Source organism: Engraulis encrasicolus, chromosome 16 (genome assembly GCF_034702125.1).
Source record: "Engraulis encrasicolus isolate BLACKSEA-1 chromosome 16, IST_EnEncr_1.0, whole genome shotgun sequence".
In the NCBI taxonomy this organism is placed as follows: Eukaryota; Metazoa; Chordata; class Actinopteri; order Clupeiformes; family Engraulidae; genus Engraulis; species Engraulis encrasicolus.
Window position 1 is genome coordinate 53,619,530 of NC_085872.1, and position 27,117 is coordinate 53,646,646.

At 42.5% G+C, this 27,117-nt stretch overlaps 1 long non-coding RNA gene across 1 annotated transcript; it reads left to right on the plus strand.

Moving 5' to 3' along the window:
- Positions 1-20,836: 20,836 nt before the first annotated feature.
- On the plus strand, positions 20,837-22,781 carry LOC134466658 (uncharacterized). The gene is made up of 3 exons (XR_010038368.1): positions 20,837-21,286; positions 21,923-22,020; positions 22,196-22,781. It is a non-coding gene; the product is annotated as an uncharacterized LOC134466658 (long non-coding RNA).
- Positions 22,782-27,117: the final 4,336 nt, after the last annotated feature.

Below are 27,117 nucleotides of genomic sequence, written 5' to 3' on the forward strand. Positions count from 1 at the left end.
TAAATAAGCTACTATCCAGATTTAAAGATCAATGTGAGCTGAAAGAATTTTTTCATCCCTGCGCAAGAGGCCAGGAAGTTTTGTCAAAGGTTAGAGTAAGTCTCTTTTTTCGCGACTAATCGTGACTAGATATATCGATTAGTCCACTATTTCTCAACAGGGGTGCCGGGGCGCCGCGGAAAAGTGGCTGATGAATAAATTATGTAATATAAGATATATTTGTCTAAATTGATAAGTTAATGCTAGTCAGTGGAATCTTTCATCTGCCATTTACGCACAATAAAGTAAATTTAGGTCACCCCAGTAAGCTGCAACTTCAAACGTAGGTCGTGTGACCAAATGTGTTACTTTTCTAAGCTTGTGTGGTATCGGATGCGATGCCATGTTACGGCTTGTTGGTTTGGGGTGCCTTGAAATTTTACATGAATTGGAAGGGTGCCTCGCCTAAAAAAAGGCTGAGAAACACTGGATTAGTCGACTATCAAAATGATCGTAAGTTGCAGCCCTAGTAGGAATACCATCAATACAATATAGCTGGTATGCTACAACTGCTGATAATAATTTGCCACTGTAGGGCCTAGGGGCTGTAAGGGTTAGATAATCATTATTGGTCAACTGTTAAACAATTGAGACATATATTGTTATATAATAATAATAATAATAATAATAACTTGCTTTTATATAGTGCCTTTCAAGGATGGATAAGTGTTTCGGTCACAGAGTCGGAGAGTGAGTGCCGGAGTCTGGAGATGTTCTTGAGATAGAAAAAGGCAGATTTGGTGATGTTTTTGATGTGAGACTGGAATGAGCGTTATTATGTGTAACAATTTTGAGTAACAGTGTCTACCAAAGGGAGTGTGTCTATGTTCCCACAGCCCGTCCCACATCACAAACACTGAGAACAAAAAAAAAAAAAAAAAGGGGGGGGGGGGATAGACTGAATTGTCCCGCAGGCCAATGGTAGGCCTACTGTTCCACCCAAAAACCTTTCCCTAACCTCATTGAAATCATGCCTAACAGTCAGTTAACACCAGCCATACCTACCTCTAAACCACAATGTAATGACCTCTAACCATGCTCTACTCATAATAGTAGAGATGGACTTAACTAAACCACAACCAGGGTGGAATCATGCTTAAACCCAAGTCAGTACACAATAACAATACAAGATAACCTCTGTGGAAGATATATGGGACTAATGGGATGCGGGAGCCTATAGGGCAGACCCCATGTCACATGTAATAGAAGTTACTACTTTGTGGCCATGGTATGTCAGAAACGTCAAATTAACATGATGCATCTGAAGTTGGTTTTGTTGCTGTTCCTGTCAGCATTCTGCCGTGGTCTGTGGGGCATTCTCGTGCAGTCACTTCTTTGGTAGGTGCGTGGCTTTGCCATCAGTTCATCCGTCCCAGTCCCATCTTCACTGTAAAAAAGAAAAAAAAGCTTTTGGTCAAGAAAACCAATGGAAGCAGTAGCAGCTAGCGAAATAGAGACGGGCAGTAATCAGTTGCCTGGAATAGACGTACTGTACACGTTACAAAGTACGTGCTACAATGTTACCAAATGTTACCCAAGCTATTAGGCCCTAGTATGTTCACACACATCGCTACTACAGTGAAGTCAGATTGTTTTGACGAAGCAACTAGTTCTACATCTCTAGGTTAATTTACATGCATGCACAGATTTTTCAAGGATGGCTGGGCTGGGCCACTCATGACGCTATCCACTTGCACGTCAAATGCACACGTCTCATCCTTGCTCAACAACATATCACATCATGGGCTTTTAGTGAAAAAAACAGATGAATATACCATCTGCCATAGCCCATTATATCTCATTCTCAACCACTATCTGAGCACACAGTAAGCTAGCTGGTAGACAGCTGCTGGCTAAGGTTAGCCATTCCGTTCAAATGGAACTTGCTTAACCTAGGTCAGAACATTAACAACCATGTGTAAATTTACACATTTTTCTAAAAATGGACTTACCAGTTGAAATGTTGATCGTGGTGAATGAATGCTGGCGGGTCACCTTTTACCTCACCGATCTGGGTGATTCACGTTAATACCTACACACGAACGTGTGACAAAATCTTTCCTATGATCAGCTCTACGCTCCATCTGTTTTGACTTGATAGGCAGTGCAACCAATCAGATTTTAGGATACGCCCACAGACTTTGATGGGTGAGTTTGACAGATACAATTATTTCATAATGTGCTGAAACACACGGGCCATGAAATAATTAAATGAATATAATTCAATAATTACTTAAATGGTGAAAGGAATAATTTAAATACTTTTCTACTTTTATAAATTAATGACACATTTAATTAATTATTTGTTGGCATATTTATTTAATTAAGCGTGGCTCATTTAGCGTTCCATAGCAGCAACGGCAGGCAAATTGCAACATTTGGGGGTGGAGTTTGAGTCCAAGAGTGTGGGAAATTATAGACACAGAGACAAAAGTACTACTAAAAGACATTTCATTTTGTTTTTTAATCATTCACACACTTGAACACAGAGAGAGAACTTCATGTACAGACTTAACTAATTACAGAAAAATGACCATAACAGACTTGATTGAACTATTGCAGCATTGATTGAACTAAACTACTGTTGAACTGAACTAAATATTTACACAAAACAAAAACAGAACATCGAACTGAATTGAATATTAGCACAAAACAAAAAGAGAACATTAAAAAAATTGAACATGATGTCAAAACTCAACAAAAATACAGAACTGAGTGGGAGTCAGTGGCCGACTTTAAGGGCTGGCTTAAGCCTTTTGAAGGGGATGGCAGCAGGGCGTACTGTGCCTACTGTAAGGCTGACTTTTATGCCAAACTTAGCGACATAAAAAAACATGCCACTACAAAAAAACACCTTGAAAAGGCAAAGCCTTACGGGCCAAAACAGCAGACGATCCCCATGATGACAATCAAGGTAGACGCCGCAAAAAAGCAGAGGCTACCATGGCCATGTTTATCGCCTCCCACTGTTCCATGCTAAGCATGGACCACCTTGGGGAGGCGTGCAAGGCGGTGTTTGCCGACTCTGGGGCAGCCCCCCAATTCAAAATGCACCGCACAAAATGCCGTGAAATGATCACTGGCATCCTTGGTCCACATTTCTTGAAATCCCTGATCACCGAGATAGGGGACAACAAGTACAGCCTTCTGTTGGATGAATCCACTGACGTTAGCTTGGCTAAGTACCTTGGTGTAGTAGTCAGGTACTTTAGCCACGCTAAGGCAAAAGTGGTGTCCACCTACTTGGGGCTCCTTGAGCTAGGGGGTGGCGATGCGAGGGCCATTGTCACAGCGCTAATGGGGTTTTTGGAAAAATCGTGGATGAGGAAGGAAAATTTGATTGGGATATGGACCGACAATGCCTCAGTGATGACAGGGATCAATAATGGGGTACACAAAATTTTACGGGAAGAATTTGGCCTTGCCAATTTGGTTCTGATTCGCTGCGTCTGCCACTCCCTTCAATTGGCCGTGAGCCATGCCTCTAGGGACACCATTCCCAGATGTGTAGAGTACTTGGTAAAGGAGACCTACAATTGGTTCTCAATTTCGCCCAAACGTAGGGAGGCTTACCAAGTACTCTACGGAACCATCAACATCAGTGAAAAACCCCTCCTAATCACACAGGTGTGTGCTACACGGTGGCTGTCCATAGAGCCGGCTGTGGAACGGATCCTGGCACAATGGGAGGAGCTGAAGCTGCACTTCAGCCTTGCAAAGGGAACGGAGAATTGCTACATGGCGGAAACTCTGCACGCCATGTATGCTGACCCTGTCAATCTGTTGTACCTCACCTTCTTGCGCTCTCAGTGCTGTCTGAAGTTAGGGGTGCGGTGAAGGCATTTGAGTCAGAGCAAGGGGACCATTGATGCTCCTCCAAACATTGACCAGGCTGATCGAATCGGTTGAACCCAATGGCTAGGGTCAATGTTTTGGAGGAGTCAATTGATAGTTTCCTGAGCCCCAAGCCATACCTGGGCTACCTGTTTGGAAACTACTGCTGCTCTCACACACTGCCAGACAGGGTGCTGCAGCAGTTTGGCTTCACCGCAGGGTACTCCTTCCATTTCCAGGCCAAGCAGGTCACTCCTGCCTCTGTGGAAGAGAGAGGGCATGGTGAGGATGAGGATGATGAGGCTATATCTGCACTGCTGGCATTGTAATAGAATGTGAGAAATAATCAGTTCTATAGTTTAAAAAAAAAAGAAGAAAAAAAACCCTATCCTTTTCTCCGTCCCCAATCCCCAGAGACAAAAAAAAATTAAATAAAAAATAGTAGTGAACCTTTTTTCAACCCCTTTTTTGATAGTCATCAGTTCTCAAGTTAAAAAAAAAAAAACCCTCTCTCCATTCCCGATCCTCACACACACACTAAAAAAATCATTATTACTATATCTTTAGTCTTGTAATCGGTATGTTTAACTTTTGTTTCCCAACCTCCACCTCACAAAAAAACACAACAGCATAAAAACCTTCAAAAAAAACAACAAAACAAACAAAAACCAAAAAACCTCCAAAAAAGATAATAATAATAATGAAAAAAAACAAAAAAAAACCCACACACCACCATGACCATGAGATAAAACGCAGTGAGGGGGGAATGCAGACGGATTGTATTGCGTATGCAAATGAGGCGTGATGACGTACCGCGTATGCAAATGATCCACGCACATGTCACTCACGCACAAACCACACTATGATTTGAGTCCCTGCCCTGACACTTGTACAGAGCCACCTGCAAAATTAAATTAATTGACGCAGCATTTAAATTTTACTATTTAATATATAGGCTAACTACACAATGAATTTGATTCAAAGTCGAACGTCTTTTAGACAGAAGTGGTGAGGTGACGTTCTCCACATGGCCGTGATGCTGCGTACGCCTTGGCAAAAAATGAAATGTCCTAAACGTTAAATTGAAAAATCATGTAGCCTTCCACCCAGCCAGGACTGTCAGAGACACGTGTTGGGAAATTTTAATTTTAAGCATTGCGAAGAACTTAAGTGGGTGTATTCCAGAATAACTAATACAATAAACAAACAAAAGAAACTAAGAAATACTAAAACAAAATAAAAAAACCACACAAACACACTTGCACAAATCCAAAACCACACAACCCAATTTCAACAATGAAAGAAAATATCCCTTACTTGCTTAATCCGTCGAGTGGTTAATTACCCCGGTCCGCATGGCCTCAGTTACGCCTAGGTCTTCACGTTTCTCTCATCTGTAAATCCATCGTGGCAGAAATTCTTGAAGTGAAGCTAAATAAATTAGCTAAATAAATCTTAGTAATCGTTACATTTTTTACATACATAAGTTACGGACGTTTTTTTGTCCATCAACACTAGGCCAATTTGACCTGCTGCCACCACGTCCGATGCCCACTGCAAAAGAGATGGACATTCAAAGATCATGCACGTTTGTTCTACTGCAATGGTCACAAGACCTAGGTAATTCATTAATTAAAAAAAAAATCCTTCCCTCCGCCCCAATCCTCAAAAAGACAAAAAAACGGCAATAATAATAATAATAATAATTTCTAATCTAGCCTATATTTAATAGGGAACTGTGTCTCTCGTCTCGACAGCACGAATGTGCATGTGCGTGTAATCATAATCAAAACATTGGCCGTGCATAATAAAGAAGGAGAAATGCTGCCTGCACCTGCACGGATTTAAATCCAGGGTCAGGTCAAACCAAGCCAAGTGAAAAATGGTAAAACAGTGCCATCTATTGGTAAAATGTGGATAGAGCGCAAAGCGTTTACAAAAAGGACAGTTCCGCCTGGCCACGTGCTTACGTCACCGACGCGGTGGGCGTGGTTACGTCACACGTGACGTCATGAAGCAATTTGGCGACTTCTGGCGACTTTTCAGTGAACCAATAGCGACTTCTTGTGATTTTTTTTTTGGCAACACTGATCACAAATACAATAGTCAGACTGGTCAATAATCAGGTGAATACAAGTGTGCAAATATGCAGTGGTGATGCAAAGGGACAAATACTAATACATTACAAAATACAATATGGATGAATTGTATTAAAGACAATATTGCACTGATCCCTATTAGACACCCACAGACGGGTCGTTATGTGGAGCAATATGGCCAATGGCCACCCACACACACCACGAACACACATGCACGGTACCTGTGCGAGAGAGAAGGGAGGCTACACTCAGTCATAAGAACCGCCCAAGTACGGGGGAGACAGGGCAATGGTGTCACTCTTAAAAAGGGGGGGGGGGCTAGGCTTAGGCTAACCGATAGCAGCACGGTTGAAAAGGGATAGTTAAAGACTAGGGAAAAAGGCCACACAAATAAACACACATAATAAAGTACTCACACAAAATAAAAAGAAAACACACATCTACTACTGCTACTAAGCACAGCAAAATAGTAATAGTCACCCAAGTGCACACAGCAATGGAAAAGTGAGGGAATCCACCACCCGAAGACCGGCGCGCTATGGCAACTCCATACCTATCCAGGGAGGAGAGAAGAGAGAGACACTCAATAGCGAGAATGACACATGCTAATGTATTACACAATTTGCATACACAGTGATGACTAGATGCAACTTAACTTTCGTTTAGCAAGAGAGAGGGGAGAACTACACCACCGTAGGCAGTGTTGCCAGATGTGTCTGACCAAATCCCGCCCAAAAGGTTCTCAAAAACCGCCAAAATGCGCTAAATTCCGCTCAAATTCAACAAATTACATTGACTTCTATTGGCCCAAAACGGCTTAAAAAACCGCCAAATGGCCAATTTTTCCCGTTTTTGCCCGCCGACGCTCATCCCAAGTAGCCCAATTGGGCGGGCACCCGCCCAATCTAGCAACACTGACCGTAGGTTGACTGAAGGGGGTGTACACTGGCCTCCTGGTGCCGTGCCTAGAGGATAACCACACATGCACACAGACGCACAGACACACACGCACTCACAACACACACAGGTAACCAGACCTGCGCAGTGCGCAGCGAGGAGGCTGCCGTCCCAAGAAATGGGCCAGAAAAAAACAACAAACCAACAGAAATAAAAATAATTAAACCAAACAAAAGTCAGGTCACAGGAAAACTAAAATAAACAGTGGGCCCAGCAGGACGAGCAGGTGGAGCCAGTCGGAACCGGCGCAGAGTGTGACGGCAACAAAACAGCAACCTCCGAGGAGTGTAGCTAGCAATCCCACGGCGTCAGAGAGGCACCGCTAACCCGATCATAGATCCGTGGTTCGGAACAATCGAAATTTGGACCACACACTGAGGAAAGTGAGGGTAGATTTAGTGACTAAGGTCATCGTTACCATCGGAGCAACAACATCAACGTAGCATAGGCCAGCTTACCATCCACTGACTGCAGTCAGGTACCCAGGGGCCAACCACTGTGGCCACTCCAAAGCCGGCGTAAGCACCACAAATCAGGCCTGCCACAGGGCACAGATGATGGGGCAACACACCAACCAAGGAGGTACACACCAGTGCAGTATAGGCAGCGCGAAGTGAACGCCAGTTCACAGCAGAGTGCAGTTCTACGCAAGAATGGCTAGAAGTGGAATACAGTCACAGAATCAGGTCCGTAATTCAGACAATACGGCGATCGGAAACATCCTAAAGTATGAATGTTAAATGCCTACCTGAAGGTACCGAATCTACCGGATAATGATCACGGCTAGCAGCAGCTCACACGCCAGCCGGCGTCCTTTGCCGGCAAAACAACAGCGGGGCGGAAAGAGAGACCCACGTCACGTCCAAAAACTAAATTTATCAACATAAAAGTCCTGCCAGTAATGGGCCAGCCAATCACAGACAAAGGACCAACATCAGTCAGATTGAGGGGTGTAGGCCAATCTGTCACATATAGTTAGTGTGGTAAACTATTGTTTAAACTGTATGTGATTTCGATTCTGGTCTCCACAATTTAATGTACAGTGGTGTGTATGAAAAGCAGTTTAAACAGTGAACGCACCACTGTCGCACCAGAGTATACGTCCAGCCAAACCATGAAAAAAACTGTGACTTATAGTCAAAAAAATACGATACTCTAATTCTACTTAATGTCCCGTTTAAAAACTAAACTGTGGCGATATAACATGCACACTGCTGAACAGGGTAGGAGCAGACCTTTCTAACGGTGCCAAATATGTCCTAGTACACAAATAAAGGCATGTATGAAAAAAAAGGTGATGTTTATTTTTTACCGCGTTTCATACGTTAACTCCTCTGGGTGTACACAATATATTTGAAGCTTCGTTGCATCTGGAAAGGTGTCTGGCCAGTGCGTAGGAACTGAGTTGGGAGAATGATATGGCCTATGATGGAAAGGGGAGATGCAGGAAGAAGTTAGGCTCAATTCGAAACGGGAGGCAGTGACTCGATGACTCCTCCTACATAAACAGGTCACTGATCAGATAGGTGAAGTTAGCTGATGAGGCAGCCGTTACGAACGGCACTAACGAGTGCGCTGCCTTGCGCATTTGATGTTACGGCGATTCTATGGCGGGAGTTACGTTCATCACGTTAGCGCTTAGCTTACGCATGCTATTTGAACGGGGTCAGCCCAATGTTCCCACGGCCCATTGGTCCCACATTGCTAAGACTTTTGCGTTTTTTCAAAATTAGGCCCAATGGTCCCACAGCCCATTGGTCCCACATCACTAAGATTTTTTAATTTAATTTTAGGTCGGTTGGTCCCACAGTCCATTGGTCCCACAGTCCATTGGTCCCACATCACAAACACTTCAATGGGCTGTGGGACCAAGGGACCCACTAGTTTGACGCCCTCTCGGTACTTCACATGGTAATCAAACATTTCAAACAAGCAATTTAAGGTTAGGTTTAGGGTTAAGGTTAGGGTTAGGTTTAAGGTAAGGGTTAGGGTTTAGGTTTAGGGTCGTATGACGTAAGCGGTAAGTACCGAAAGGGCGTCGAATTAGTGAGTCCCGTGGGACCAATGGGCCTAAAAATTCAAATAAAAAAGCAATGTGGGACCAATGGGCTGTGGGACCAATGGGCCTAAATAATGAAAAAAAGTCTTAGTGACGTGGGACCAATGGGCTGTGGGACCAATGGGGCGTGGGAACATAGGTACACTCCCATTTGAACGGTGACTGATTGTCAGACGGCGGAATCGTAAAATAGGCTATAAATAGATCTAGCGACAGCATATTTAGATACTAAAATGTTGATTTATCCATTCGATTTTCAATATCTACATACATAAGTGTCAGAATAAAGAGTATGATAAGGTAGTAGCTTGGGTAGTAGCCATGTTTGTTTTTCAGGTTTCCGGTTGAGAGGGAGGTGGCGCACAGCATGTTGGGTACCAAGGCAGCGAAGTCAGCATCTGATGCTGACCTCAAATATCCCTGTTACGCCCACAAATGCAGTCAACTGCCGAGGGAGGAAATAAAGCAATTTTTCGTCTCGATCAACACTTCATGACTTGATGTCCAGTTAGCTCACTGGAAGGACAGCTGCTTTCCCTGTTTCGAACGGACCCTTAGACCTGCAGTAGCAGTGTTGCCAGATGTGTCTGACCAAATCCCGCCCAAAAGGTTCTCAAAAACCGCCAAAATGCGCTAAATTCCGCCCAAATTCAACAAATTACATTGACTTCTATGGGCCCAAAACGGCTTAAAAAACCGCCAAATGGCCATTTTTTCCCGTTTTTGCCCGCCGACGCTCATCCCAAGTAGCCCAATTGGGCGGGCACCCGCCCAATCTGGCAACACTGTGCAGTAGTAGGCAGAAGCCTACATGTAATTCCACACAGGTGATAGGATTTAAGTAGGCTAGCATAGGAATAGTAATAGTATTTCATATCATCATACCCTTACTGTCAATTCAATGTGCTAGAGAGAAAAGAAAGAGAAGGTAGAACAAATCTTGTAGAAAGTATTATAATGAGAAGTTGACTAACTATGACCAAAGGCTTTGTACGATAGCCTAGTTCTACAGTAATTTGGACAGAAAGCTGGTTCCAGCATTTAGCAACCTAATGACTAAATGCCATTTCACCCTGTCTGCATTTTACCCTTGACACAACCAGTAGAGTTGACTCTTAACACCTCAGGCATTTATTCGGATGATCGTGATCTAGCAGGCCCCATCTACAATACATTCAGGCTTAAGTGACTTATGCCGTGTCCAAACCAAGCACCAATGGAGCGAATCAGTGTTGCCAAATGAAAATCAGCCAAAGTCGCTATGGGCTTGCTGAAAAGTCGCTAGATGACGTTACATGTGATATCACAATGTCACGCACGGCGCTCTGATCTAGAGAAAACATGCCCACATGCCTTCGTCCACAGTACAAATGGGCGGTGCTAGCTACTTTTTGGAGATCAGAGCTAATCTGCACCCCTACTAAATGCTTCTGACGGCGGCGTAGAGTCAGAATTGTGTAGAAAAACGATGAATTTGTCACTGAAAATGCACGTTTTAAAAAGTCGCCAGATGCACCAAAAACTCGCTAAAGGCACTATGTGAGTTATTTGTCGCCAGTGGCCGGGATTCACTGCGGTCGGTGAGCCAGCCTGCTAGTGCTCATTTCAATTTGTCATATGCATATCCCAAGGAGCCGTTGTTGTAGCTTTTGTGATACGCACCGAATTCTCATGCCCCCTGCATCTGCTTGTAGGGTAGACCAAGTAAAGTAGGGTACAGGGTACAGTTGAGGTAAATCAAATATAGCCTACCTGTGTAACAACAAGACTAGGATCTAATTCCAAAGTGTAGGTATAACATAAATGACAGTCCCTTAACATTTGGTGACCATATCAAAGATTGTGTAATCTCGGTTTATGCAGTGTTGCCAATTTAGCGACTTTTGGCCACCTCTGGCGACAAAAAAAATCATCTAGCGACTTTTCAGGCTCAATCTGGCCGAATCTAGCGACTATTTCGCTTGTCTTGTGAGAGGCAAATCAGTGTCCCTCCCCACGACACCACACAATGCATTTCCAGTGGCGGGTAGAGACAGACGTGACACATGATGCACCACGGTGTGGCAGCTTTTGTGATACGCACAGGAATTCTCATGCACGTACATCTGCTTGTATGAGACTACGGCAAGCGATGTGGGACAAAGATATGGCAGGAACCGAATGTCAACATAAACCGAGATTACACAATCTTCGATGGTCACCAAATGTTTTGGGACTGTCATTTATGTTATGCCTACACTTTGGAATTAGATCAGAGTCTTGTTGTTACACAGGTATATTTGATTTACCTAAACTCTACCCTGTACTTAACTTTACTTGATCTACCCTACATAGTCAGCCTGCCATCAGCAGCTAAGGTGCTTAAATAAACTTTTGATGGCATTTTTTGTTAAAAGTTGGCAACCATCCCAGAAGTTATCAGCATGGGCTAAGGTTTCAGAATCACCTGGTTGCCAATACGGAACTTGACCTTTAAGGTCAAATATGAAGGTTAAGAGGTCAACCACGGTCAAATAACAGTGTTATTTAGTTAAAAATTGTTACAAAGTTGTTAAAAGTGGGCAACCATGCCAGAAGCCATCAGCACGGACTAAGGATTCAGAATCAACTTGTTGCCAACACTGAACTTGACCTTTAGGGTCAAATTTGAAGGCCAAAAGGTCAAAAACAGGGTATTTTCTTGCTAGTCTTTGTTGGGAACTGTATATTCATGGAATTCTTTTTCAAAAGTTGGCAACCATGCCAGAAGTTATCAGCATGGGCTAAGGCTTCAGAATCACCTGTTTGCCAACATGGAACTTGACCTTTAGGATCAAATCTGAAGGTCAAAAGGTCAAACACGGTCAAATAACAGTACCAATATGTTATTTAGTTAAACATTGTTAAAAAAAAAAAAAGATGTTAAAAGTGGGCAACCATGCCAGAAGTCATCAGCATGGACTAAGGATTCAGAATCAACTTGTTGCCAACACAGAATTTGAGCTTTAGGGTCAAATTTGAAGGTTAAAAAGGTCAAACACTATGTATTTTAAGGTTTGACTTTTTGGGGGACTGTGTTCGTGGAAATCTTTTTTCAAAAGTTAGTTATGCTAGAAGTTATCAGCATGGACTAAGGTTTCAGAATCACCTGGTTGCCAAGAGGGAATTGACCTTTAAGGTCAAATATGAAGGTCAAAAACACTGTATTTTCTGGTTAGTCTTTTTTGGGGATCTTTATATCCATGGAATTATTGTTTTCAAAAGTTGGCAACCATGCTAGAATGTATCACCATGGGCTAAGGTTTCAGAATCACCTGGTTACCATATGGAACTTGACCTCTAAGATCAAATTTGAAGGTCAAAAGGTCAACCGAGATCAATAAAAAAACAGGTTTTTTGGTGATGTCCTTTCATAAAATAGTTGTTTGCATGGTACTGTATATTGAGGCCTATAATTTAATGTTTGATTTGGCTTATCATGGTGTGGCTCTGGCCTGTCATCCTTAGACATTCATCATAGCTCATAAAAATAACTTAAACTTGTATTTTTTTAATTTTCATTCTGGTCATCTCAATTACTTTATTCTTCTTTGTGAAGCACATTAAGCTGCTGGTATGAAATGGGATATGCTTTGGCTCACCAGTGAATTTGCTTCTTTCCATAGAAAAAATAATGACTTCAGTTATTTCTGATGTGTTTCAAATGGTTATAGCAATGAGGGACACTTGCTGATTTGCTTTGTCATATCATGGTTAGGAAATAACCTACAGTAAGAGTAGAGCAAGTATTGCACACTTCTCTTGATGTTCTCATGACTACTGTAGAATGTTCTGTTGCAATTTCCCAGGCTTGAGTTTTTGTGTCACCTGTATAAAGCACCATGCTTATCTTTGGGTATTGATCGACTATTTTCAGAAGACGAAAAGGCAATTGATATGTTACCACCAAGTGATGCATATGGATTGCATCTTGCATAAGCAAATCAGCAGGCAAATGTATGGCTGCAGTCTGACAAAGTACATATTAACAAAGACACTGAGGAGACAGGTGGTTGGAAAGTTTGTAGACTTGATGGCTGTGTGGTAAAGGAAACCTCCAGTTCCACATAGTAGCTTAGGACTGATAAGATGTGGTTGTGGAACCAAGTGGGCAATACATGCCTGCAGTTGCCTGAGAAATGGACAGCCCTGTATACCTGCATGTGATTAAAAATGTAGAATGTTTAAACGCCGTAGGGATAGAACATGATCTGGATGACACAACCTTTTTGTAATAATACAGCAACAATAGCTCCTTTAAACCCTATCCAGACTGGGCTTTTTTGGCATTCCTGGGGCCTGGGGGGGGGGCTCTTTCAGCCCCCCCCCTCATAACTCATGAACGAAATAACGTATGACCACCAAACTTTCAGGAGATGATCTCCATACTGAAATCTATGTTTTATCATAACTTTGGTTTCATTATTTTTGGTATTATGACATAATTATGACGTCATTATCTGCCTTTATTGCTCAAAATGTCACCATTTTGTTGAGATGTTGAGATGTAGAGAACAAACAGCATCTAGTGATTCTTTAAAACTTTTAATGAATGTTTTCTTCTTTTTCAAGAGCAACAAAATCATGAAAATTTCTTTCAAATTGCATGAACAAGTATAGGTAAATGTGAAAATAAACGTCTATTACTGTTCTTAAAACAAATTTAACTGTATACGTTCTGACACAGTTTGTTTACTTGGAGAATTAGTAGAACGACTGCAGTAAGAACATCTTCCAAAACTTGTACTGCTATATAACTACTAAAAACATTATACAAACTGTATTATGGCTACTTCTATTAGTTTTTGGCACACTTGGTGCAAACGCTGAACACATGTGTGTTGCAGACAGCTCTGCCACAAACGCTGACAACTGCGACTTTCCCTTCACAAGCGCATCTTTCCGCTTCTTTGCGCCTGTGCCTTGGATGGCTTCCAGGCATTCTGCGCATCGCCTTCGGCTGTTCGACTTGACGGGAAAGGTGGCTGATCCCTCCTGCTGCTCAGTGTTGTCGGGCAATCCGAGCATTAGCCGTATCTTCTGCTGCACCACAGAAGTGAGGCCGTTGAGTGATCGCGCCCTGATATGCGGGAGAACAAGCTCCATGCCCAGCTTCCATCTGAAATCGAAGGAATCCACCTTCCGAGGTTCTTGCTTCGTGTTCATGGCGTAGATCGTGCATGAATTCACTCTGCAGGTGTCCAACACGTAGTAGAATGCAGTCATGGTCCACCTGGAAGTTTTTGTTTTACAAGTGTAGGAGCCCATTCGTTGATCCACAATATCAGTGCCCCCCTTTGTGAAATCATACAGCTTGTAGACTGCAGGCTTGTACTTCTGGTCATCCTTGGTGACTCCAAGCATCGTTGATAGCATCAGGACGTTTCGTAGGCCGGTTTTCCTTCTTTTTTCACCACATACGAATGGGAGGGACATCTTCTTCTCTGTTTTCTCCCAAACCACTTGGTAGGAAAATGCCTCTCTGCCCTCCACCATCTTTATCTCATTGGGGATGCCCCTTCTGTTTGAGTTTAGTGTGTGCCAACGGTGGTGATTCCTTGATCCAGTAACCAGCTGCAGAGTGGAATGGAGGTGTACAGGCGATCAAAAGAGACATTTCTGCCTCTGAGGTTGGTGGATCTCCCAAGACATTCAACTAAGGCCCGGACTGTGGCGTCACATCCTTGAACGTAGTACTTGCCACCGCCAGCAGCTGGCTTTCCGCTATATGGAGCCACGGTGAAGGTGTACGGGTACCTTGCAGCGTTGATGGATCTGAACAGCAAGCCATACTTGGCTGGTTTGCTAGGGTTGAACTGCTTGAAACTGACTTGTGTCCTCATTGGGTAGAGTGTTTCACCCAGTGAGAGGTAGTCGTCCGGGATGACTACCTTCCCACACTGCTTATTGAACAGTTCGAAGATCTCGCGGAAGGCTGCAAACCTGTCTTCTTGCCATCTCTCCTCCCTCGTATCTTCGTTGTCGAAACGAATGTTGGCCAACAGGAACTTGAATCTGTTCTTGGCCATTGTTGCACTAAACACCGGGTGTCCTGTTTGGTCACTGAACAGTGTTTCGGTTCTGCAGTTATTTTGGCTCAGCACCCCTCTTAGGTAAACAAGGCCTATCAATGCTGTGATCTCCTGGCCGCTCGTTTGACCAATATGACTGTGTAACGGCTATCGCTGAGTATCTCAGGAGGCATTTTTTCCCTCATCTTTGCGATCCTCACATTGGTATAATTCACGATGTTTGTCAGCATTTCCTCAGTAACAAAGAAATGCCAGCATCTCGCTGGATCTGTCACTTTCTTGGCTGTCCCTTTTACTCCAACTGGACCTCTGATGACGTTCACAGAGTTCTGCCTTCCTTCTGGGCGAGGTGGTTGGTTTGTCCAGTGGATCTTCTTTCCTGGGTCGTTTTTCCTTTTTGGCTTCTCCAGGTAAGCGGTGATCGTTTTCTCGTGATTTGGGACATCCACAGCATCAAAGTTACCTTCTTCCAGACATGCCTCGAGAACTGTTCACAAGTTTCTTTGCCGTCAACAGCTTGGATTTTTTGCATGACAGCTGGAAACTTTCGTTCATATCGTCCTGTGAGTCATTGCCTTCATTTGCGACTGAAGTGGACGGAGCAGTGTCATCATCATCATCATCATCTTGCAGCTCAGTTGCAGTGGTCGACGGCGCAATTTCATCAGCATCAGACTCACCATCGGAAGTGCATTCTTCACCATTCAGCTCTGCTAAGTTGTCAGTCTCATCATCAGAGTCATCAAACAGCTTGTCGAGTACCTCAGCTGTTGTGTAACTCCTAGCAGATCGCCGCATAGCCATTATTTCAAAGCAAACAACTGCCACATGAAATTACTACATGGGTGCCGAGATCTCTTGCAGACTGTTTCAGATAACAAAATTTGGTTTGGATTTATAACAGTGTGTTCCGTCAAAGTTCCAGTCAAAAAGAAGTAAAAACTAGCTTGAAGGAAACTTTTTTAGCATAAATATTGTAACATGGAGCATACATTTCACCAGAATATGAAAATAAATCATCTATCAGTCTGTAGAAGAAGCTTTTCATCAACAAGAAATAAAAAGAATAAATGAAGTTGAGGTGAAATGTGTTTTGCGTGTATAAAATCCGCCATCTTCATTATAGATGTGATGACATCATCAAATTAGCATAAATTAGCATACATTAATGATAATTAATGAATCTGATATTAAATTAGGTAAAGTTATGCTAATGTAATGGAATAACTATACAATAAGTATGCTAAAAGGAAGGCAAACTAATGAGACCTAGATCGGCGAATTTTTGGTCAGACATACCTGTCAGAAAACCGTTGCCATGGCAACAGGTAAAATGATAAACCAAATCTTTTAGTACTACATTGTAGCCAACTAAATTTTAGGAAAAGTCATAAAGTTTCGTAGTCATAGCATAAGCCGTTCAGGAATTACAGAGCCCCAAAGTTGGTGCGGGCACTTTTAGCCCCCCCCCCCCAGTCTGGATAGGGTTAAATACATAAATATCCAGTATGTACTGACATCACATTTGAATTTGAATTATTGTTTTAATTATTATTGAAGTAAAGAAACAATATGATCAATTACATTCTTGTTATTGACAATTTGCAATAATCACTTTCACTCATACCGTAATAATAAAGACTACATAACTTCTAAATATACAGTCCACTTAAGCAGTGTTTCCCAACCTTTTTTGTCTCATGTACCCCCCCAAGCCTTTTCGTTGTGCCACGAGTACCCCCTAGTCATGTTTTACATCGCTTTTTCTATTCCAGTGTGACTATGGCCCATGCATTTCTCAAAATCACATTTTTCCAAGTACCCCCTTCAGTGTGCTCGCGTACCCCTAGTGGTACGCGTACCCCTAGTGGTACACGTACCCCTGGTTGGGAAACACTGCACTAAAGTATTGGAACAGAAAGGCAAATTTCCTTGTTTTTGTTGTTCACTGAAGACTTGGGTTTAAAGGGGCTCTAAGTAGGATTAAAAGCTTAATTAATCACTGTCCCGAGTCATCTGATACTTACAGTAGGTGAAGTGTGACTCTCGCGACCACTTCCACCATCCACTGTCAGAAAACCCCAAATGCAACTTTTGACAGTGCTGTCCGCTTCGGGAGAAACCTCATCAAAACAGTGTTTTATTTTCTTTACAATTATTTGTTCCAATACTTTCACTCACCCAAAATGATTTAAATAATATGAAATATCTCCTCCAGGTACTAATTGTTCAATACATAATGCAAACAACTTGTATTTTATGAAAGCACATCACAAAAAAAAAAAAAAAAAAAACGCCGTGCGTGACATTGTGACGTCATACGTAACGTCATGACGTCATCTAGCGACGTTTCAGCAAGCCCATAGCGACTTTGGCTGATTTTCTTTTGGCAACACTGGGTTTATGTTGACATTCAGTTCCTGGCATATCTTTGTCCCATATCGCTTGCCGTAGCCTCATACAAGCAGATGTACATGTGCATGAGAATTCCTATGCGTATCACAAAAGCTACCACACCGTAATGCATCATGTGTCACGTCTGGCTCCGAATAGGCTATCAGGTCCCTATACGATGCTGCTGTGGAGCTTTGCGGAAGCCTGGAGCTTTGTCTAATTGACTCCTTCATACATACATGTACAGTATAGGCCTATTTCAAAGCACAGTGTGCTTTGGATGCATGCTTTACTTGAGGCACTGTGCAAAACAACAAAACGTTTTACCATTGACCTCCACAGTTTCAAGTGCGTGCGTGTGTGTGAGTGAGTGACAGAGCGAGCGAGAGAGAGAGAGAGAGTGCAGTGCGCGCGAGGTAGAAAGAGTCTTGCAACCATCTGACAAATTCGGCAAGTTATTCACGGTTTTGTAGCTGGATTTCAACAGGCTTTGACCGTGTTGGCATACTGAAAACTGTTCCTCATCGGACGACAGAACTTTAACATAGAGGCGTAGGCTAGCCTAGTTGCAAGAGGAAGACCTATGGACAGAACGATGAGAAATGTTTGATATGACAACGTCATATTTAGGCTACGCATTGGACACTAGCCGTGATACCAAAGTTGCTGATATGCCACCACAGAACTACGTAGGATAATAGCCAATATAAATCCAACATCCTACACATTAAAAGCACAACTGTTGCTCATATAACAAAAGGGGATGCTACAAGTCAAACATCAATCACCACGGTGGGTGAAGGCTGTTCCACACACACACGAGCCCACTATCCCTAGATTAGACTGCTTCACCAAAAGAAAGTATTCCCTTAACTGTTGGAACAAATGATTCACACTTCGTGGTCAAATATTACCTTACTTGCCCTGCACCACTATGATCGTTTTTCTATAGCCAATGTTAGCTTGTGTTTTTTCTATTCTTGGTAGTTTGAAATGAATATCTCCTACCTTGTGCGTGGTGGTAGCCTACATCCATAGTCTATTCCTTAGTATTCCATCGGGTAAAGTCATCCATTAATTGCCATTCTTAGCAAAGAACTGTTGAATGCTTAACTAACTTCTGTGACAGCAGCAACAGCATTTCTGCAAAACATAGCAAAAACCCGCTGCGAGTTCAAGCGATTGTTTACAGTTATGAATGTGCGTTGCTGCTGGCCAATCAAAATTAAGCTGATAAAATAATTCTATCGGGCATGACCAAAAAAGTTCTAAGACAGCCATACTGCATTGAAGCAGGATGTTGACTTACATTGTTAATGGCTGTTTTATTGCGTTGATTTTTTCTGTGTCTTTCACTTATTATTATAATATATATTTTTTAACTTCATGCTGGACACTTATGATAGCATGAGCCAGCTGTCAATCATAGTGGCACTGGTCCACACTGGCCCTCATGTCCCTACGCCACTGTTGAAGAGCTCTGACGCGATTCGGCGAAAACCAATTGAAATGTTCGTATCCATATCTCCGAATGTCCCAGGCTGTCAAGCCGGAACCGCTATGTGGTTAGCTAAATCAAACATGTCAATGTTGCGTCTGTAACGAATACAGTGAATTCAAGGCGAAACTTCCTCTGCTACCCACGCTACCAGGCAGCTTCGTTCGCTCTTGGTCTGGACACGGCATTAGACTGCCAGAAGAGTTATAAACTCAATTCTAAATCTCACTGGTAGTTTAATGACCCAAGTACTGGAGTAATGTGATCTTTTTTTCTTTGTTTTGGTTAGAATTCTAGCCGCAGCATTTTGGAATAATAATAACTTGGCTTTATGTAGCGCCTTTCAAGGAACCCAAGGTCACTTTAGTTGCACCTGTCTGAGTGCCTTCTATAATAGGCTAGCGTATTGCAATAGTCAACTACAAGTAATAAACACACACTGTTGGGAAAGTCACTCAAAAACTGTAATGCATTACTTATTACATGTTACTGTCATTTGAAAGTCATGCCTTACATTAAAACATAACTTTCTTTAAAAAAAAAAAAAAGCAGGTATTACACTACTTTTGCATTACTTTTAGTTACTTTAGCCAAAATGACTGGAAATAAGGATTTTGCAATCTACAGTGCTGCCATCCACAAGTCGTTTTGGAATCCTGCAGACTGAAAACCAAAATTTTCAGGAATTGCGTCTTACATAAAAGACAATGATTAATCCGTTCTCTTCTTACCACGCCTTATGGGCAAAACATACCAAAGACGAACGCGGTCTTTCTGCTTAGTTTCGGCCGGCGTGACTTTCTCTGCGTTTCACACTGACAGCGTCGGCGTGCACGGCCAGTCCTGTTCAAAACCCTCCCCACAGCCAAAGCTAGCATGCCATTCATTTGAATCAGACACCGCCGGTCGCTGGCGTGAAAAATACGCTCGAGTTCTATCAGGGTTCCCACTCTAATTCAGATATAAAATTCCATGATTCTCCATGACTTTCCAGACCCAAAAAACTGAATTTCCATGACCACTTCCGTAAAAAGAAATGACGTTAAAAAGTGTGAAAACTGAAGATTATCTTCATCCCTAGAACCGACGCAGAGCCACCGCCAGATTAGGTGGGCTCAAAGCATTACTGAATGGGAAGCATTGTAGTATAACCAGTAAGAAACAATGTTATACACCAAACAAAATGTTTACTTTTACACAGCTGTTAAGAGAATTCCATGATATGCATGCAAAATGGTAAAATTCCATGAGTTTCCATGACTGGAAAAAACTTTCATGAAATTCCATGATATTCCAGAAATTCCATGACCCGTGGGAACCCTGTCTATTTACCAAATGCAGCGCGGCACGAAATCGGCTCCCGCGCCGCTGACGCTCAACTACTGCCGTTTGGTGTGTAAGGACAGATATGTTTCAATGTATTTTCACTGAGGCCGGTAAAAAACGTGGCCGTTCCGCGACGCTTTACCGCCCTGGTGTGTAAGACCCCTTACCATGCACACCACCAGCGCCTGTATATTATCTATTACGCACGCATGCAGCACAGGCTCTGTTTGCACTTGGCTGAAACATAAAGCCACTTCACTGCACTACGAGTTTGAAAATTATTAATGATAAAAGAGCAGATGCATTGTTACAGTAGGCCTATGTATTTTGAATATTAATTATATTCAGCGCACCGGGAAAAATGTCTTTTCAATGAACGAAATTATAGGCGGAAAAAAAAGGTTGAGGATACCAGGCCATCCAGTCAGTTGGCTTCCCTGAATCATGTGACTTCGTGCGGAGATCAGTTTGTCACTCACTCAACAATTCTTTACGCGCGCTCACTCAGCAGTCAGCACTGCGGCACATTCTGAGACTTGCGCTAACATCTATCCATCATTTGCATTGACGTCACAATATTACGTAATCGATTTTGCTGGACGGCAGAAGTACACATTCGTACATAGGAATTATGCAGACGAAGACAACTTTGACCATAAAATACCAAAGAAACACGTAGTTCTTGTATTTTTTTTTTTAACGGGATATGTACCTGGCGTTATCAGGCTAGGTTGGCCACGGTGGATGTGTTCAAATCATAGATTTATTCAAATGTATTCTGCTCCACTAGATGGCATAACGGGGACGGGCGGTACGAGAATCTGGGAGAAGAAGAGAAAGTTGTTGCTTGCTTCCAGCCATGAACTTACTCTGCCTGCGATGTATTTTTTTATCCCGTGTTTATTTTCTTCAGTAAAGTTGTGAACTTAAACCAAACCTCTGCATTGGCAAAATAAGCACATTCATGCACCGTTTCTTCATTGGTGGCTGGGCACCGCGGCTGCATCCTCTTCTTCGTGGCATGGCACAGGTAAGATAATGCTGCTAACCTAACTTACTAGGCTACAAGACGTAGCCTACGGTACATTTTGTGTCAGGCATTTCGCAAAGTGGTGTTTTGAATAGCATATATTTTCATCTCAGATGTATCTTGTAGGTTAACTTGAATTCTCTCGCTTCGTTTCATCCAAGTGGATTTCATTGTTGTTTCAGTCACGTCTGCACAATATAGGCCTAGGCTATTGTGAAATATAATTCTATATCTTATCTTCTGTTTACATGTCCAATATGTTAATTTGTACTGTATTATTATTGACCACTTATGTTACCAGTCCATCACTGCTACCTGTCCTGTCTTGCACTTTCTGTCTGTCTGTGTCAGTCCTGTCTATGTCCTGGCATGGTAGAGAGAAAACGTCGTTTCCCTTGTATGACCATATAGAATAAAGTGACAATAAAAGCTGACTTGACATACGTCAATGTTTCAAATCGGTGTTGCATTACATTGCACATGTAGAAACACATAGGACAGAATGTCGGTTACATACTTTGATTAAATAATTTTGATTTGATTTGATTAAATACATCGTTTGAAAAGATGACCTTCACAAGAGAAAGAAAAGCACAACAAACCTGTTATTTATCTTTTATTGTTTTTATTGTTTAGTAATTGCAGGTTCATCAGTCAGGTGGTCAGCACCCAAACTAAAACCATGAGTCATGGTGGCCAGGATGACGTCCAAGAATTGCATCCCAGCAGCACAGGTAAATACATGACTAGTAAGTTGCGATGAGTGTTATTTTCTGACATTTTACATCACATTTTAATTCAGACAATATTGCCAAGGGAGTTAATTATTCAGTACTGTACCAGTACATTACAATGCATGGCTAGATTCATTTAAATAGCATGTTTGTCTTTTCTTTTTTTTCTAATTAGATGGGGGAGCCAACATGAAGAGGTGTCCAGAGAGGCTTCTTTCGCTTTGGCTTTGCAGCAGCACCAGGACCTCACCATCAGTGATGCTGTTCCCCTCATCCATCGGGCCTACCCTTACATTCCTCCCCTGATGCACTGATCACCTGTACCAGTTGTTGGAGTTTTCAGAAGGGCTCTAAATTAACTTTTTTTATTCACTAGTAGCCAAAATGGCTAGTATGTTAATCTCCAAACATACCGGTACATTAAATAATGGGTCAAAGTGCCAAGTATGTTTTCTTTTCTACCAGCAAAACTTAATTTTACCAGCATTTGGCAGGTTTGCTGGTGAGCCCTGGTTGTCATTGATGGTGAGTAGTTGTGATAATAAATAACTGAAATGATGAAGTCCATCCAGACATGTCTTGCTTATTTTATTGTACTAATACAACAACGTAGAACATTTTCTGTGAAAGCCCAACTGGGAAACTCCAACTCCCATTGACATTGTGACACAGCACACAAGTGTTCACTGCACGAAATTGCATTTATGCTTCACCCGTGCAAGGGGGCAGCCCCCAATGGCGCCCCAAGGGAGCAGTGTGGCGGTACCATGATCAGGGTATCTCAGTCATGAAGGAGGATGGGGGAGAGCATTGATTACTTAACTCCCCCCACCAACCTGGTGGGTCGGGAGTCCAAACGGCAACCTTTTGGGAAGCAAGGCTGACACTCTAACCACTTACCCATGACCGCCTGTCAATCTTCAGTCTAGTCTAACTAATTATATTGTCTCCACTAAATGTATATCTCAGGTGACATGGGTATACTGGTATGGGGATAGTGCTGTATGTAAATAATATTAACCCATTTCAGCCGGCACCAAAATGCCAGCTAATTGCCTATGCCCTTTTTAAGAAAGGTGTCCTCATGCTATAAAAAACCCAAATAACTAAATAAGTATCTGAAGCACATACAGACATGATATGAGTTTTAAAAGCTAAGACCATCCTCTTGCATTAGAACATGTTAATTCAGCTCTAACATGCCCACATTTTTAATCTAAAAAAATCTAATATGTCATGCCTAAATGCTGTGTCGCTCCAGGCACCTAGGTCAATACGAGTACACAGCATCCAGCATCAATGGGTTGACTATTACAGGCCTAGTTCAGATAACCATTTATTAATATAAATAAGTACTTGCATGTCTATTGTACATGTCCACCCCACAATAGATATCCCCTCCCATCACCTACAAAACCTTGAAATGTATTTGTACTTTGTGTCTAAAAATAAAGTATTTGAGCCATTGAATGAACTGATTACTACATTGAGTTGGTGTGATTAAGAGGTTGAAATCGGCTAAACTTGACTTCGTGTGCTGGACCTCTGGCTCTTCCATACATCCAATGTGTCATGACATCAGATCATCGCTCTTCTCATCTGGAGAAACAGAAAGATAACACTTAGCTGACACTTATCCAAAGCAACTTCGTTACTCACAGTGAATTGTTAACTGTCCCTGCAGCATGGGGCTTGGTGCCTAGCTCAAGGGTATAGGCCTACTTCAGCCTGGACGGGAGGTGAAGGGAGAGGTGTAGGATGGGATTTGAACCTGCAACCCTCCAATCTTAATACCACTTCCCAAACCATTAAGCCTCTGATGTGTGTGACTGATTTCAGAGGGCAGACAATTTGGATAACAACACAACAAAGTGGTGGACTTCATATTATTGACAACAACATCGACTGGTGGGCCTATGCATGTCATTATAAATGGGCCAGCATGGATAAGGTGATTGGCATTTCATGACAGCATCATGCTGGAGAGTAGGCCTACTACTTGGGAAATCAGCGCTAGAGATGTACACATGGTTTATTTTTACATTTGAACCTTAACAGTATGAACGTCATAGCCTTGCTATTTCACCAAGAGCTTTATGAATTCCGTGTTTATGTTACAGCCTGCAATATCTTAGCATACGTCCATCATAGCGTAATGATGGCTGATAATTAACGTTAATCATGGGAAAGCATCTTACATTGTCCTGCACAGAAAAAAAGCCACTGAAATTGCACATTAGACTTAAATTAACTATCGTTCACGAATTAAGAGACAAATAATGATATAAAGGATGGCAAATGAGAAACTTACCGTGGTGCTCATCCAGCTACTCGAGTAGTTTGATGGTTTTCCAGTTGGTTGCCGCGATTCACCTCAGCTTTCTCGTTTTATTTTGAGATCCAGTGAAAAGTCACGCCTGGTTTGTAACCCTATCTGGTTTTGTAACAAACAGCACAATGGGTGTTCACGGTGTTTAGTTTATCGGCGATATAAGTTACGTTATGAGTTACTAAACGTTGCGAGTCCCATAGGAATCCATTCATTATGCGGCACTCTTGCCGTCCAGCAGCCGTCCACTAGAACGTTTTACGTCACATGCAGATCATGGATAGGCCTTAGTTCTATTCATGCAACTATTGCGCTGGAATTTACAGTGATGCAACGACAGCAAGCATTTTCAATGTCGCTACTTTGACAGGCGAACGTATAATATTTTGCTTCAAATGGTTTAGGCCAATATCTTTTTTAGTGATGTTTAGTTGAACAAAAGTAAGGGGGATGGAATGGCCTTCCAGTAAAATTGAGGGGGATGCAACGTACTCATCGCCCCCAAATCGGATACGCCCCTGCCGGGCTGTCCCTGTCGCGTGCAAATGGGATGCATGCCCTCCTTTCCTGACTAATTTGGTGGTGCTATGTAGAGGTGTGTCGTTCATGAACGAGCCGGTTCTTTTGAACGGCTCCCTGAAGTCAACGATGGGAACCGGATCACAACTGGGGGATGACATAGGCTGTAGTTATTGCACCAAAACACCGCGTGTAGGTATTGTCATAATAAGCTTTATTGTTTTTTTTGCTTCATGGTAGCCTGGCCTTGGAAAATGCCCGGCCAGAAAAATTCTCCCAGTCCAGCCCTGGCCACAATCTTACACAGTGCACCTTTAATCTTTGTGTTCCCTTTACTTTACTGTTTCTTGAATGAAAATAACTCAAAATTAAAATAATAATGAAAATAACTTGCTGTTTGGATATTAATATTCAATAAAAATGTGCATATTATTCACAATTACTTTAATTTGAACTTCTAGCAAAATAATTCTAATTGCTCTGTTGATTGTTCTACTCAGTAATTCAAATAAAATTAGAAATATAACTTAATGAATGTGTGGGTGGTAATATCAATTTCAAAGTAAATTTGAAGGTTATATAAATTTCAAATAATGTCCATGATTTAATAAATAATGTCATCCTTGATTATGCAATAAACTATGTCAATTGTCCTCCTCTGACACCGTAATGCAGCACAGGCAGGAACGCACGAAGCGGCTCCAGAATAAATAATGTCCATGATTTAATATGTCCAAAGAATGTCCATGATAGTGTTCTCCTTGATTAATAGGCAATAGAGTAAGTCTCTGTAAGTCAATTGTCCTCTGACACTGTAACGCAGCACATGGAACGTGGGAAGCGGGTCCAGAATCCAGTGCTGTTCTTCTTCTCCTCTTTCTCTGCTGTCTTTTGAGCTTTGGCCAAGGCTCTCTGCTGCTTCCTCTGCTCTGCATCAGTGGAAGCCTGGCATGTGTCATAGATACTAGTACAATACTTTGCCAAGTATGGCAGAGGGAGGGGGGTGACGAGGGGAGGGAGATAAACAAGTGGCGAAATTACCTTTTCCTTGCTGAAACAAAGGACTTAAGGGGCAGAAGCAGGAAAGTTTAAAAGGTCTAGGACATTCTCCTTTTTTGCTTCCTCCACATAGATGATGTGGTTCTGCAGACACAACAACAAGTTGTTTATCCTACACACATAGACAGACAAAGTTGTTGATGGAAGCAGGGGTGCCACAGCCACTCAGGGGCACGAGTACATCATGACAAAGGGCTCCAGGTGGCTCATAAGGGGGGTGCCATGTTAAGGCTGGAAGCCAAAAAATATTATTACTATAATTATTACTTTTCAAAGGTTCCACATTTTGGAATAGCAGCCCTGGAGGCTTATATGGTTGGGGTAAGGGCCCAAATCTTATTCTTTCAGAGGGCCCACATGTTGTAGCAGCACCCCTGGAGGGGAGAGAATGGCGACTTAAGCTGGGCATATATTGTGCGACTTTTGCCCCAATTTGGCACTCGCACGACTTTTTGAGAGTCGGGCCGATTTCTTGCTCAATCGTGAGTCTCACATCGTGCAGTATACATGGGGTAACGACAAGCGATTTTGCCTCACGATCATGCAATCGCAGGGTCGCAAGAAAATCAAAACGGTTTGAAATTCTGGTCGTGGCTCGTGCGTAAATCGCACAGTTAAAGCAATGCTACGACCCGATTGGACACTTCACATCAGAGACGTGCGGTCAGGGTAGGCAGGGTAGGCAGTGCCTACCCTGGGATAAATGTCTTAAAAATAAAAACTAACACGTGTTTAAAAAAATATTCTTCAGAGTTCACATAGGCCTACACAACAATAACATTGATTCAGCATAAATTATGAGCTGTTTAAAGTACAGTATACACAGGACAACGATCAAAAACCTAAGTAATCGCACGAAGCAAAGCGCTCAGGCTTGGGCAGGTTGCCGTGGCAACGCGCAGTCCCGGCTGGTAGCAGAGACAGGCTGAAAGCAGAGCTTTCGAATGCCAGCCAGGCAGCCCGGTAAGGCTCGCTTTTCCTCTGCCTACCCTGCCTTCAATGCTGTCAATGTAGAAGTTTGCGCATGCGTATTAAGTTGTCACATAGCTTGTCAATGGGACTAAAAGCAGAGCCTTTCCTCTGTGGCGGGAGTATGTGAGCCAATCACAGCGCCCAAAATGAAAAATTGTTACAATTCAGCAGCTATGATAGCAACAACTAGCAAGGCAAGGCTTGTTCAAATCCCTAGC